The sequence below is a fragment of the Pinus tabuliformis genome, chromosome 9 (genome assembly GCF_031772625.1).
Source record: "Pinus tabuliformis cultivar Carrire ecotype Pingquan chromosome 9, CPIR1, whole genome shotgun sequence".
Taxonomy (NCBI): Eukaryota; Viridiplantae; Streptophyta; class Pinopsida; order Pinales; family Pinaceae; genus Pinus; species Pinus tabuliformis.
In genome coordinates, this window is record NC_142307.1 from 1,499,024,220 (window position 1) to 1,499,038,805 (window position 14,586).

General features: G+C 36.1%; 1 long non-coding RNA gene and 2 pseudogenes across 1 annotated transcript; all 3 read left to right on the forward strand.

Moving 5' to 3' along the window:
- The first annotated feature begins 1,112 nt into the window (after positions 1 to 1,112).
- LOC149154283 (uncharacterized) lies at positions 1,113 to 2,784 on the forward strand (annotated as a pseudogene).
- A 4,112-nt stretch (positions 2,785 to 6,896) lies between these two features.
- On the forward strand, positions 6,897 to 7,401 carry LOC149154284 (uncharacterized). The gene is made up of 3 exons (XR_016263024.1): positions 6,897 to 6,974; positions 7,081 to 7,168; positions 7,272 to 7,401. It is a non-coding gene; the product is annotated as an uncharacterized LOC149154284 (long non-coding RNA).
- Positions 7,402 to 8,672: 1,271 nt separating this feature from the next.
- Positions 8,673 to 13,101, forward strand: LOC149154285 (DNA polymerase delta catalytic subunit-like; annotated as a pseudogene).
- Positions 13,102 to 14,586: the final 1,485 nt, after the last annotated feature.

The following is a 14,586-nucleotide window of genomic DNA, read 5'->3' on the forward strand; positions in this document are numbered from 1 at the left end:
TTTTCAAGATCTTAGTGGATTTTCACTTTTCAATATTATGGCTTATTCGCAGCTTAGGGTTTGGGCGGCTCTATAGTTTGAAAGCTGCTTTCATTTTTGCAAGTGGTTTTGTGTCTATCGAAATCTCAAGCTTTGGAGAATTCCTCTGTCAGCCAGCCTTGGAACAGTGGTTTGAAGAGTTCCTTGGAAGAAAGTGGCATTTTGGATTTTCTGGTTTCTTCAGAGCTGGAGGACGACAATCAGGGTTTCTTTTCAGTTCACGCATACACTTGCACCCGCGACCACCTCTTTATTCTTATTTTCTGAATCGGCAGAGGTGCTTTAACTTCTTCTTCTTCTTCTAAGTTCTACTACTACTGTGATCCTATGATGATGGCCATTCTTCATTTGCTTATTCTTCTGATGTGTTTTGTTAATGAATTATTGATGAAGATGATGCACAGCTGAATGAGGGTATGATGGAGGTTGTTGCTCTGCTTTCCACTTCTTCATTCAAATCCTCGAGTCACATCATATCCTGGAATGTAGCGATGAACCAATCATCTCCCAATCAAATGACCTTATTATCTAGAGCGATACCTGATCAGTACAGCCTTGTATTGTTGATGCAGGGTTTGCTCCATTCTCGCTGAGTTTTCTTTGCTCTGCAAAATAAATCATTTACCCATCTGTCGTGGCCATTTTTGGTTCAAAGGTTTTATCAGAGCCTTCCACCGCTGTTTGCAGGGCATTTCAAGTTCTCAGGGTGGAATTCGACCTGTCTGTTATCCGCCAGGTTGGCATTAACTAACCCTTTACCCACATTTTTTGGATCTACAAAAAGCCTTTTTAAATTTTTGTATTTCAGGCTCTAAATTGATCACGGTAGAACAATTTAGCAGTTAATTCTTCTCGGCCTTTACAGTCTGTAGCGGTAGGTTTTAGGGTTTTATTTTATGAAAAACATCTAATGCATTTTATCTTTAAATACTTGAAATCTTGTGTTGCTTATATCGCTTAAGTGTTTGGAGTAAGTTTGTTCTCTGTCTTATTTGTTTTACATTTCCTATGCTAAAACATGATGCAGATTCCTTCATTTCGTGGTCTAAAACGGTGTAGAAATGGTCGAGGGTCCAATGGCCGATATGATTACAGTACAGTAGACTGCGAGTCGAGTATTGTGTTGTATGTGCAGTATTTCCATGCCACCCAACGCAACAAACATGTGTGTTAATTGTATACGAACCCAAGTGGATATCACAGAAGGTCTACAAAAACACGTAACAGTCCTTCATTGCCCTGAATGTAATTCGTATTTACAGCCCCCCAAAACATGGATAAAAGCCCAATTAGAATCCAAGGAACTCTTAACATTTTGCATTAAGAGGCTCAAGAATTTGAACAAGGTTAGGCTTGTACATGCTGAATTCATATGGACCGAACCCCATTCTAAGAGAATCAAGGTCAAGTTGCGAATACAGAAGGAAGTGCTCAATGGGGCTATATTGGAACAGGCTTACGTTGTTGAATATGTTCAGCAAGATCATATGTGTGAACACTGTACAAGGGTTCAGTCCAACCCAGATTAGTACGTGGCTGTTGTGCAAGTCAGGCAGCATGTTAGCCACAGGAGAACGTTCTTCTATCTGGAACAGTTGATTCTCAAGCACGGTGCAGCTGCTCAGGCAGTCAATGTTAAACAAGTGCACGAGGGTGTTGATTTTTTCTTTGCTAATAGAAGTCATGCAGTTAGGTTTGTGAGCTTTTTGGGCAATGTGGTGCCTATTTTGAATCGCAATGACAAACAGCTTGTGTCTCAGGATTCAAAGAGCAATACATACAATTATAAGTACACTTTCTCTGTTCAGATCTACCCTATTTGCAAGGAGGATTTGATTTGCCTCCCTCCAAAGGTTGCGGCAAACTTGGGTAACTTAGGTCCCCTTGTTCTGTGCACAAAAGTGAGTACCCATATTATGCTGCTTGACCCATTTACTTCGAGGCATGCTTTTATGGATGCGAATTAGTATTGGAGGGTTCCTTTTAAGCCTCTCCTTTCAAACTGGCAGTTGGCTGAATATATTGTATTGGATATTGAAGTTGAGATGGGTTTGACTACTATGGGTGGTATCAAGTATTCATTGGCAGAGGCAAAGGTAGCCCATGTTTTAGACTTTGGAAAGAATGACACTATTTTTACAGTGAAAACTCATCTGGGCCATCTTTTGAGTCCTGGTGACTATGCTCTTGGTTTTGATCTCTATGGTGCAAATACTAATGATGTGGATTTAGATAAATACAAAGGACTTAATCTTCCAGATGTGGTTTTGGTGAAGAAAAGTTATGAAGAGAAGCGCCAGAAGAAGTAGGGCAAGCCTAGGCCTTAGAAGCTTAAGACATTGCCCATGGAGGTTGAACCATCTTCCAGAGGTAGAATGGAGGATGTGAAGGAATGGGAGGACTATGAAAAGTTTTTGGATGAACTGGAGGAAGACCAGGAGATGTGATCCAAGATTGCATTGTACAGAAATGAAAATTATTAACGAGCGGATACAACGTCTATGACAGATGGTGAAGATGTTCCTTCTGTACCTTTGGATGAGCTTCTTGGTGATCTTACACTCGAGGATGATGAGCACGAAGATGAAGAAATGGAAGGCTAATTGTTAAAACACATTTCAGAAAATCATAGTACATTTATTACTCACTGTGAAAACCTTCATGCTCAAAATCAATGTGGTATCACAACTACACAATGGTAGAGATATCATTTCCAACAAAAATCTTCTACAGTTGATTGTCATGATGTGCAGACCTTTTGTCAGCCTATCAGTGGCATTTATTGGAGCTAGCATATTGAAGATTGGTGCAGCAGCATCAGTAATGATATGTTTGAGCTGTACGTTTGAGTTAAGAAGAATTGCATGGCTTAATTTATTGCAGACACTAACATTGCTTTTCCATTAAATTATTGCAGTTGTTTGTATTTTTATTGCCATTATGATGCTTGGAAATCGTACTGTCATTTTGTAAGTTGCACAGATGAATAGATTAATAGTATAATGTATGGATGTTGTATGCATTTGCCACATAAACACTGCAACAGATGAAATGATGCTTTAAGAATGCTGAGGTGACATTGCGTTTTTTATGTGCTGGATAAATTGTGTTTACTACAACTATTTTGCATCTGTTGGATACTTGTGTGGTTTTCCAATTGGTGTGGCTGCTGATTTTGTGGTTGTTCATTGCAAAATTTTGAAGAAAAGGCCTTCTAGGTGTAGAATTTGATGATGTCACACAAAGCATTTCTCCGGATTTGAGGTTCCTTACAACTGCTATTGAATCTGCCACTTTTGCTAAACTTGCTACATTTTTATGAAAAGTTAAAATAACTAGGGAACCATTTTTGCTTTAGAATATGAGACATTGAAGAGACCACTCCAGAAGATGATGTTGCTACCATCATGAAGAAGTAGTTAATGGTAATAAGAATACATTTCTGCTAAAAAAATCATCATTTTGGTTTGTTTTCTGGAGGCTTTTGTGACCAGATGCTGATTACACAAGTTCATTGTTGCTCCTATCCAATGACTACTATTGATGTTGGATGTTATCTGAAGGCAATAGGTTGTCTCTTCAGATTCCAGGTATTCTTAAAACTTGATCATCAAAAAAAGAAAGAGGAAAAAGATGATGGTAGAGTTCGTTGTTGCTCCTGTCGTTGGATGCTATTCATTATTACTGCTACCTGGAGGCAGTAGGTCGTATCTTCAGATTCACGGTATTCTTAAAAATTTATCATCAAGAAAACAAAGAGGAAAAATATGAAGGTATCGTATATGTTATTTTCATGCTGCTGATTGGAGAAAATCATTGCTGTTTGTAGCATTGGAAGATTGTTGGTACGATAAGAGAGTAAATTTATTAAACGGAAAGTGTTGTTTGCTTTGTTGGTCACACATTGAAACCTCTGGTTGACAGGGTGAAACAGTTCATTAAATGCTCTCACAGTACAACCAACAAAAACTGGGTTTTGGTGTTTGAAGTCAGGACTAGATTCTCTGTCCTTGCTTTTCTCCAAAGAGTTGAAACCGACACACAGGGTTGAGAGTTTATTAAAACTGATATGCGTCTAGGAAGGAGTAGTTATGGCAAGACTTACACAAGGAGGAATGCTTTCTGACTGCCATAAATTACATGGGAAGAATTATGCTGTTAGGGAATAAAGGATGAAGACAATTCATACATACCACAATTTAAGAGAGGCTTTGACGATTGTCACCCTATCAATTGCAGACGACATTATTCCCCATGTCCAGGATGTTGAGGATATCCTTCAAGATTGGGACTCTGTGTCCAAGGATGTCCCCTTTACGAAATAAATATAGGCATTATAGACTTACAAAAAGATAAATAGGTACAATGGTTGTTCTAATTCCTTGGAGAATCTTTTAACAATTCCAGAGCCCTGCAATTTACTTGTGGTTTCAGCTTTATTAAGGACTTTCTTGTAATTGCCCTTGTTCAGCAGGGGCTTCACCATTTTCGTTTTAGTTCTGTTGTGGATCTTGAACGATTCTTATTTGCCTAGTTAACTATTTGTAGGCAACCTAACTGTTTTTGACATTTCTTATTGGTAGGTTAATTGTTATTATCCAAATTAGTTACTGTGCTTGTAAGGGGTTCACGCTTGAATGTGTTCTGTTTGACCTTGCAATAAGAATTCCGGGAAATATTTTGAATGTTTGTTGTTTGATGCCATTTCCATTCAGCTGTACTAAGTTTTCAAACCATTTATTGCTATCTGTTTGGCACAGTCACCTCCAATTATGTTTTGATTTGGCAGCAGAAATACCTCTCCTGCATGCTTGATAAAACATTTAGTATTTTGTGGCTGTCATTATTTGTAAACTCAATGTTTATGTTAATCATTAAACCACTAGAATATATTAAGCCGGGTATATGTTATGGTCTTCTAGCAAATATAAGGGTCACTTGTATAAGAAAAGGGTAGATATCCTTGGGAATTTGGTCTATGTGAGTAATGGCTGAGAATTAGTATATATAGGAGATTATTATAGTCAATTCATATTTACTGTTCTATACTATCTAATAAAATTATGATATTTTGGGTTATAACTTATTAGGGGTTATATTCTCTTAGTATCTTAGAAATTGTTCTGTAAGTTATCATTATTATTATTCTTGGGAGCTATAATCTCCATCTATATTTGTCTGTCAATCCTTGCCATACTTTTTTGAGTAATTTGGATCTTATGCTTTTAGAATGAAGCATTCTTAGAAGGGAGGTAATTGTTATGGCCCTCCAATGAATTTAAGGAGTCCTGGAACTGGAACTACACTAGTAATGGCTGAGAATTAGTATATATTTGGTGTAAATATATGATATTATTATGATCATTGACATGCACAATTGTCTATGATCATTTGATATTGCAATATTTTGGGTATCAGGAGTTACTCTCCTAGTATCTAAGGAGTCATAGTACAGCTTATCATTATTCTTCTTAGGAATTGTGCTACTCATTTATATTTGATGTGTTCAGGGTTTATGATGTTCTTTTGGGTGTTTTGGATCAAAGTAGTCTACTCTGATGAAAATTCTATTGATTCCATATTAACAAAGGATCAAAGAGTACAACAAGAAAGATACTTGAACCAACATATCTTCTAGAAAAATTCAACAATTCCAATTTAATAATCCTATCAGCCTCTCTTGGTACCTTTTGGGACAATTGCTATTTTTACTGCTTTTTCCATGCCAGTTGTTGTTGATGTTCTTCGTTACATTTGACTATCCAAATAGTTAAAATAATAATGTTTAATAATGCTGCTTATTTTGATCCTGCGGTGAGCTTTACCCTCCCTAACTGCCAACTGCTATCAACATGGGTCAGGAGTTAGATGTCAAACCTTCCAGTCTTTTGCACTTGGACACCAGGACACGTACCCTTCCTAAAGCGACTCTAAGCTGCATCATATTCTTGAGCATTGATATATAAATGGTGTAAATCCATTGCAGACAATTACAGAAGATTATAATTGGTGATACATCCAAGCTGAGAATGGAAGAGATTAATGGTGATAACATAGTAAGGAGGAGTTGCTTTCCTCTAGGTTTCATGTTTGGGATAGCAACTTCTGCTTATCAGGTACTGGTAATTCTTAGTTTCAGTCTATATTCTCTCTACTTCTCAAGGTATTTAAATTACAATCAAGAAAATGCAATGTGTAAAGGTCCTGCCATGCCAAATCAACGTGTAACGTTGTTGTCTACATTTATGATTAATGCAGCGTGAAGGAGCTACCAATGAAGGTGGAAAAGGCCCAAGCATTTGGGACTCATTTTCATGAACACCAGGTCAGATTGTTTTTCTTCTTTGATTTCATAGTTTGAGGAATCTCATTATCATGACATGTATGTTGATGTGTGCTTTTTACTTTCCAATGCAGGCAAAATTCTTGATGGAAAAAACGGTGATGTAGCAGTGGATCAGCTAATAAGCCTCCCATAAATGGATTGATCTTCTTCCTTTGAATAGAATAGCTAACTACGGCCTAGTAAAAAAAATGGTTTAGAATTCCAGGGCTCCTAATATGGTAGTTGTTAATGATATTGGGATTAGGTTAAATTCTTTGTATCTCATTCATAAATGAGAAAACATTTTATAATTTTTCATATATCCTTCAGGAAGATGTAAAACTGATGAAAGATATGGGAGTGAATACCAACAGATTCTCGATTTTGTGGCCTCGTATATTTCCAAGTAAGCTCCAACAGAGAAAATTAATCACCAAACACATTCACAGTTCTCAATGTCCAGCAAATTTTATTAATTCTCACAGATGAATTTGATATCTATGATGTCCATTAACCAAATGTGTATAAATTATTGCAGAGGGAAAAGGAGAGATCAATGAGGAAGGAGTAGACTATTACAATAACCTCATCAATGAACTCCTCCAGAATGGTTATATCCAATATTCTCACTTACTGTAGCTTGATTGATCTCACATGTAATGTAGCCTATTTATTAGGTTCTGATCATCTCTTTCTCTGAATGGTGCTGATTGCAGGAATCCAAGCGTCTGTCACTTTGTTTCACTGGGATACTCCCCAGTCTCTAGAGGATGAATATGGAGGATTTCTGAGTCCAAACATAGTGTATGATTAGGATTTCCCCATTAGCAAAACTTAAGTTTCTGTACTTTGATATTCATGCTCTACGGATCACTCATTTTTATGTTATAATGATATCATGATGTAGGACTGATTTCACTGCCTATGCAGAAGCATGTTTCCGATTATTTGGTGATCGGGTTAAACAATGGATAATATTCAACGAACCTTTTATATATTGTACCCTAGGATATGATGTCAAAATTCTTGCTCCTGGCCTTTGTGGTTTTCAGAGACGTGATGCAAATGAAATGTACACAGCGGGCCATTACATGCTTCTCGCACGTGCAACGACTGTGGAAGTATATAAGAGCAAATACAAGGTAGAGTAGTTATTCTACACACAAAAGCCTAAGAGAATTGAAGCTAACATCAGCTTTCATGATTGTTTTTTCAATTGGTCAGCATGTAGATTTATGTCAAAAGACCCCAAAGCACATAAAAATGTTGATTTATGTACAAATGGATTTACAGTGGTTAAGCTATAAACATTATCGCAATGGGAAGTGCTCTGTTTTAGGGTTTGATCATCAAATATATAGTTGTCTGACATACATTCATGGTAAGAGATGCAACAGAGGATGCAGTTACCAAGCGTATTGCATAAAAGGCTACTATATCCGAGATCCATTAGGCCCTAACTTATGAGCCGATAGGATACCCAATTAACTCGAACCTTAGCTTACTGATGAAGATTTTCCAATTGCCCATCACAATATTCTAACGGGGTGACCTTTTGGCCTTGTTTTGGACAACTTTTCTGGTTGATTTTGCTCAAAATCTGTTGAGATATCAGGAAAATTGTAATTAAAAGTTATCGAGTCCCACAATTCATATACCTTGGGAAAACCTTGGGGTTTTCAAACGTGTTGAATCCATATCTGCATTCAAAAATACAATTTAAACAAGAGAACATTGTGATTTCACCATGAACCTTATAGAATAGGATAACTAGAAGAATATAATGATTAGCCTCTTTCCTAATTTGTTTTCATTGGAATCCTGCTATCCAATCTTTGCTGAAATTTATTGCAATGGTAGATTCTGATAATATGAATACAACAATTTTGAAAACACTACTATCTTGGGATTATGCTTTACCATGTGAATTTGATATGTGCTATTTCATGATGCAAATGGAATGTTTACCCAGTTTTCACAAAAATCCCTTATCCTGCTCCTTCCGTAAGATCTTCCCAATTTGATGGTTGAATTCTTATCTGATATATGAAACAAAAACCTATCATCCTACTCCTTCATGATAGTTGTGAATGATGATAATTAGGCCACTTGAGCATTCTCATTGTCTTAGATGTCACTAAAATTGTACATCTATACTGGGTCTGAAAGAGAAATGCATACAGAGACCAATAAGCCTGGCATCCGTTAAGTAACCCTGCCCCTTAGGCATCCCCATATAAGCTATATTATTGGAGGATTGAGATATTCACACTATCAACTAAAACAATTGCAAAATGGCTCTTGATCCTTCTCAACATTGGTGAGGTCAGAGGACATTGCAAAATTTAATCTCCAGCCAGAGTGCGTAAATAAAACACCATCGGGTGAGACTTTTGTGAAGCCAACTTTACAGAAGGTATACACTTTCTCCTTGCTTGTGATTTCTTATAACTCACAAATCTATGTAGGCTTTGGCATTTATTTGAAGCTGGATCAGGATGGGCTTATTTTTCATAGATGACTTTTTACGACGATCGCTGATACTTATTTCATTATTTACTTTTTAACCATCATATGCTGACCGTTTTTGATGATGCTAAATTGAATGCTCTTTTTCCTGTTACCTAGGGCATATTCCCAGAGATCCTAGAAGAGTTACTGGCTGCTAGGAAAAGAGCCAAGGCAGACCTAAAGGTGGTGAACTAAGTGCTTCCTATGTTCACATTACATGGTTGTATTTTTTCCACTTAGCATCTCAGTTTTTAACTTCCTGTAATCTTGTTTAGGAGGCTAAAGATCCTTTTGAAAAGGCTGTCTTGGATGGCCGACAATTGGCTTTGAAGGTAATTACAGCTTTGTCAAGTCTATATTAATTATGGTTTGGACATGGAATAAAAGTAAAACTAGGTATGCTGGTGAAATGCATAAGATAGTTTTGACTGTGTGCACTTGCAGATCAATGCGAATTCAGTTTATGGGTTTACTGGTGCCACTGTTGGGCAATTGCCCTGTTTGGAGATTTCGTCGAGAGTGACAAGCTATAGTAATTTCACAGTTCTTCCATGGAAAAAAAAACATTAAATCCATGGACACCTTGATTCTCCCTTTGTTTTTCTTAGTTGTAATGTTATTGGTGCTTATTTTACTTACAAGATAGAGATGCTTGTAGTCCTCTCTTATTCTATATATGCATGTATCAGCCGTTCACATTGATTATTTTTGGGCATCAATTATATCCATGTAATTCTTTTCTTCCTCCTGGCATAATGTTTTGGGTATGAACTGTAATTGACAATCTTGTACAAATAAGAGTGAGTTCTTGAATTGCATTAATTAGTCATGTGTACTTGTACAACTAAGATGATATGCTTAGGCCCTCTTATTATATTTTGATTACAAGTCCAGTTTGATCTTTTGACACATTCTCTGTTCCATCAGACAATATCGATTTTACGTATTGTTTTAAAATTTCATATCATTAATCATCTCATTTTTTTTCCACCTGTCAGGCCATCAAATGATAGAACATACAAAGAGGCTAGTTGAAGAAAGGTTCACAATAGTTGGTGGTTACCAATACAATGTTGAGGTAGGCTATTATTTAGCAACTAAAGGAATTTGTAACCTTTGAACTGGATCAGTAATGACAGGAAGTACACTTGTTGTATTGGTGATAGTCCAAGTTCTTGAAATCATAATGGATGATCTGATCGTAACCAAGATTTCTACTGTAAATCTTGATATTACATTTTTATATTTGAATCTAGGTTGTATATGGAGATACAGATTCAGCTATGATACAGTTTGGTGTACCAAATGTAGAAGAGGTCATGATGCTAGGGAGGGAAGCCTCAGATTATATTAGTGGTACATTTACAAAGGTATGTGTCAATAATTTTAAATATCCATAAAGCCTCTAGAGTTGTTAATGATGTTTTTGTATGGATGAATGTTTTAATATCACCTTTCTTTTTAAAATTAATCTTCTTTTGACATTCCACTTCCATGAGATCTTTGTAAATATGCACAGACAAGATGATCAGTTATGCTTTTCCGTGGCTTATCTGCATCTGTTTGGTGCATCTTTGGCATCTAATCAGTGTGTTATTTAACACATGCTTTTATGCAGCATATTAAACTAGAATTTGAAAAAATATACTACCCATACTTGTTGATCAACAAGAAAAGATATGTTGGGTTGTTGTGGACAAAGCCAGATGCTTATGACAAAATGGATACTAAAGGTGACAAACCTGATATTTTTGTTTCAAAGACAGGCCTTAGTGTTTGTGAAGGATCAAAATGCTCTTAGAAAAATAATTTATTTGATGCCTTATTAATTATTAAATATTCTTGATCTTTTAAATATTCCATATCAACAAGCATTGAAATAGTGCGAAGGGACAATTTCCTGCTGGTAAAGAACTTGGTTACAGAGTGCCTTCACAAAATACTCATTGATCATGACATACCTGGTGCAGTGCAGTATGTCAAGAACACTATTTCTGACTTGTTAATGAACATAATGGATTTGTCACTTTTGGTGATAACTAAGGTGAGAACAATGAATCGTTCTGCATGTTTATGACCAAATTTGTTTGACCATTTTTTACTTTCGAAATGGAGAAAATATGATAGGGGAAAGAGGAGATTTACATTGTGAGCAAGTCACTTATTACATATTCATGGTTTCAAGTGTTAGAAGTATATACTATATACCTAGTTGCGGCAGGCCATGGAAGTTTCCTTTTTAAGTCTGTCATGTTTCTTCTCCCTACATTTTGTACATGGAAGGGATTCAATCAATATTTACTGCTAGCAATGGGAGGAAGAAGTGTCAAGGGAGGCTCTTATACAATTGAAGAGAATCAAAACATGGCAATATATAATATATCTGCATTTCTAATCTCATCCTGAGAAAAATTGATTACTGTTTAGCTGCGGCAGAAGCAGATGTTTGCAGGTCATATCCTTTATCAAGGCTATCAGCATATTCTTAAGTGCATTGTTGTTTTCCTGTGCTAACAATCTCTTTGTTGAGTCAGGGTCTGACAAAGACTGGAGATGACTATGCAGTTAAGGCAGCACACGTGGAACTAGCTGAGCGCATGCGGAAGGTAAATACTAGAAATAACTTCTCAGAACAAGTATAATGTATGGTGCAATGCCTTCTGGTTCCATTTCAATCCTATCTCTCTATTTTTATTACTACAGTGCATCTAAAGACTCTTGTAATATTTTTCTTTTTATTGACAATGAGTCCATTGTTGGATTTTTAAAATTGATGTCGTGTTTTAAAGCCAAGTTTCCCCTGGTTTACAGAGGGATGATGCAACTGCTCCAACTGTGGGTGATCGTGTTCCATATGTCATCATAAAGGCTGCAAAAGGTGCCAAGGTAATAATTAACCCCTTCTGTGCTCAGCATAAGTCTCGATATTGCACTAAAAAATGGTTATTTTAATTATTTTGTTATGTTTTATTTGGAGGCATAATTTACAGAGGGATTATGGATATAATGACTAATGTGTTTACTTGGGCTCAGGCATATGAGAAATCTGAGGATCCAATTTACGTACTGGAGAATAACATCCCTATTGATCCACAATATTATTTGGAGAGTCAACTGAGCAAGATGAAAGACCAAAGCATCATCACCTGCATTTTATGCTCTTTTTGAAAATTTCACTAGTGTTTCAAATATATCTGGATAGATAGTAATTCTTTCCAACTAAGTGTTTTTTATTAGTGCCTGTTTTTGCTTTGTAGCTGCTGTTGAGAATATTTGAGCCCATTTTGAAGAATGCAGGCAAGGAGCTTCTTCATGGTAGTCACACACAAGCAGTTTCCATATCAACTCCTTCAAATAGTGGAATTATGAAATTTGCCAAGAAACAACTCAGTTGTATTGGTTGTAAAACACCTATCAGGTATTTAGTTAATACAAGTAGAGGGTGTCCTGCATGTGGTTCCCTTGCTTATAGTAGTGCACAATTGAGAGTAGTTATTATTTCAGTTTGGCGCTTTAGAAAGCTACTAGGGTTCATCTTTTTGATGTGGAAAAATCTATGAGGTTGCATGATTCCATGCCTGCTCTCCTTGTAAGAAACTGCCTAGATTTCTTATAATAATAATGTCTGGTTAGGTTGCTTCATACTAAAATTCATGATGTTACCTGATTACATGTTGCCATTGCAGCAAAGAAGATTAGACACTTTGTTCACATTGCAAAGGAAGAGAAGCAGAATCAGAAAACAGTTGTAAATGGTAAGCTGGTATTCTAATACCATTACTCTTTATTTGGAGAATTTAAAGTAGGCCTTGTGTCTATTGTTCTCACCTAGATTTTCTATCATATGACACTAATATTTGATCAATGTCAGTGAGGGAATTAGAAATGCTCTTTGGTAAACTATGGACACAATGTCAGCGATGCCAAGGCTCTCTGCACCAAGATGTTCTTTGCACAAGGTTTTTGAATGCTATATTTCAAGTATTACATTTTCATAACATGATTTAAATGTACATTATGGATGTATTTTGTAACATTTGTGTGATCATGTATTTGTTTTTAATTAATAGGATGTTTTTTTTATTTTTACAATTACTATCTCTTTTATACTTACATTGATGTCCTATCCTTATTGCAGTCGTGACTGCCCAATATTTTATCATTTGAAGAAAGCTAAGAAAGACCTAACTAAAGCAGAGGTGCAACTAGAGCACTGGAAGTTTTGAGGATGCTGCCTGTGTAGCTTGTAATTTTTTGTATTATCGAATATTTTTGTTTTCCTGAATTTTCTCTGGTGTATGTTTCTCTGATTTAATGGACCAGGGAATTTATTCGGTCCCTGAATCAGGATGAGCATGGTTTATTTATTGTACAGTAATTGTCAAGTCCTTGTTATTTAATGTTAACCAGTTCGATATATCTTTTCTCCTTGCAAATGAGATGGAGAAAAAGTCAAAATGGATACATACTTCCCAAGGCACACCCAATAAATGCAGTGTGCACGCATATCTCAAATTTTAGGAGAGCACACACTATAAAACATAGTTCTGCAGGCTTACATATGTATATCCAGACATGCATATAGTTGAATGGATGGATGGATGGATAAATAGATAGAGATGGATACACAGATAGATTGGCAGGAGCAAATCTGAGCCAGAGAAGGACGCAAAAAGATAGGAACTACGCATAAAGAAGCCATCATATTTCTCCCTCTTTCAACAATTTATGCTAATTTGAAAACTTTACTGGTCATTGCATGATTGCACCCGTCAAATGAATAATCCAATGATGATTTGACAATTATACCGCAAAACTAAAGGGTATATATTAGAAAGACCCTTGGAACGTTTCTCCCCATCCTCAAAAAAAATTCAGAGTCCCGTATGTCATCTTCATGATACTAATTAGAACGCTTAGATGACTAGCCTTAGCAATCATGATTCACAATGATCATGAATAGAACTAAACCAACCATCTATTGATTTGCATATCAATATTTTTTTGGCTGGTATATTGGATATAAAGTTCCTTGTGATTCTCTGCTCAACAAAAGTCTTGCTACCACTCATTTCTTTAGGCATTTTCTAATGAGGTGTGCTACTTGAAGCATACATTTTCTGACTTTCAACTTCTTGTGCACAAGAACATGGCCTTACCTATAGTGCCATTTTAACTTTTACAAAGCTGTCTATTCACATTTATTAGCAAGATTTTGGTTAACAACTTTAGGAGAAATCAAACTTGTTGCATTTTTTACATAATGGTGTGCATAAATCAACTAGGGTTGTGTGAAATTATAATTATATTAACCTTAAGGTGAAAGAATTTTGTGGACCAAGAAAGGTTAGACTAATTGTTTTCAGTACAGATGAAAAAGTTTGTGTGATGGCCATATAGCCTTTAGGGTGTACTTTAGTCACGCACATTTATAAAGTACGTGGTACCACAATGGTACTTTTCTGCTATGTCACAAGATTCGTTGAACTTCAACCTTGGGGTTTGAATTTTGGCGAACCTTAATTTTTTTTTAGGTTTGGCAAACTTTAATTTTTTTTTAAGGTTTGGCGAACCTCATCGAACCTCATGATCATTGACCAAGTCCATAGATTAAAACTCATAACGTCATGTCACAACTCAAGCTTGTAATCTATCCTTGCAATTTCCATGTTCGTGAGAGCATTTTGTATGTTTATTGATGTTGATATCTT